Source organism: Sinocyclocheilus grahami, unplaced genomic scaffold (genome assembly GCF_001515645.1).
Source record: "Sinocyclocheilus grahami isolate Dianchi unplaced genomic scaffold, SAMN03320097.WGS_v1.1 scaffold3025.1, whole genome shotgun sequence".
Lineage (NCBI taxonomy): Eukaryota > Metazoa > Chordata > Actinopteri > Cypriniformes > Cyprinidae > Sinocyclocheilus > Sinocyclocheilus grahami.
Genome location: NW_015508195.1, coordinates 5,206 through 6,422, shown reverse-complemented (window position 1 = coordinate 6,422; position 1,217 = coordinate 5,206).

Sequence of the window (1,217 nt, the reverse complement as noted above, 5' to 3'; positions counted from 1 at the left end):
AATTTGGTAAACACTGTCTAAAGCAACTACATGCAACACGATCTGCAGCCCAAGCTTTCGTCACAGTCTGATTGTGAGCTTGCATGACTATTTCATACATCTATTCTAATATACATTACTATAACATAGGAAGACAGACACATCCTGAACAGATGTCAGAAGAGTTCTGAATCGAAACGCATACAGAAGCAGAGCTCATAACAGTAAATTGGAAGCTGTTTATTGATATTGTTAGAAAACAATCCGTGTGTGGTAAAAGAATAGTAGCAGCATGGTGATGCTAATAACATTTGTCTTTCTTTCTTCCTTATGTGTCGCCATCAGGCCCACAGATTTTTTCGCCTACAGAAATCTGCAGAAAGCACTGCAGATTCCCTTAGAATTAGAACACCCATCATTTACAAAGTGTTACACATCTCCAGCCCTTGAGTGTTTGTGTCCAGTCTGTATCTGTTAGCTTTGAGACCAACTATATTGGTGGATATTGATATTCCTTCTGAGCTTAGCACAGTCTCAGTGTTTTCATATTTTACTTCACACTAATATGTGTATATGTGTCTTCTTATTGGACAGTTATTTGTGTTGCTACATTTTCATACACATTTCCATGTGTCAGTCACTCCATGCCTCTATTCAGAGTTAGCAAACAACACTGTCACTTCTGCGTCAGTGTGGTAGTTGTTCAGTCTTCAGATCAGATCATTTCCAGGCCTCTGGGATTACATCCTTACCACATGCGGCTGGAAAGTGAGAACAAACATCAGAGACAGAGACTTACACAAGAGTGCAGACCTGTCACATTAAACCACATCCTGGTTATGACTCCCAGAGCCAAAGCCCACCCGCTTCCACATCAGTCCACATCACAGACTTCATTTGCATTTACATTCACATTCTAAGTAGAAACTTTCAAACTGATGCCACTTACATTAAAGTGGACATATCACATAAGCCGTAGTTACCAGTTATGACTGCTCAACATAACAACATTGGCTCGATCTTTAACGGGATAGTTTCCCTAAAAATTAAAATGATATCATTAGTTACTCGCCCTCATGTCGTTCCAAACCTGCATGAGTTTTTTTGTTCTGTGGAACAACAAAAATGTGAAAATCTGCAAATTCATACAGGTTTGGAGCAACAGGTGACTGAATTTTTTTTTGGGTGAACTATCCCTTTAAATCCCTGGTCTTGCTCGGAGTCTTTGCTGGCTATCT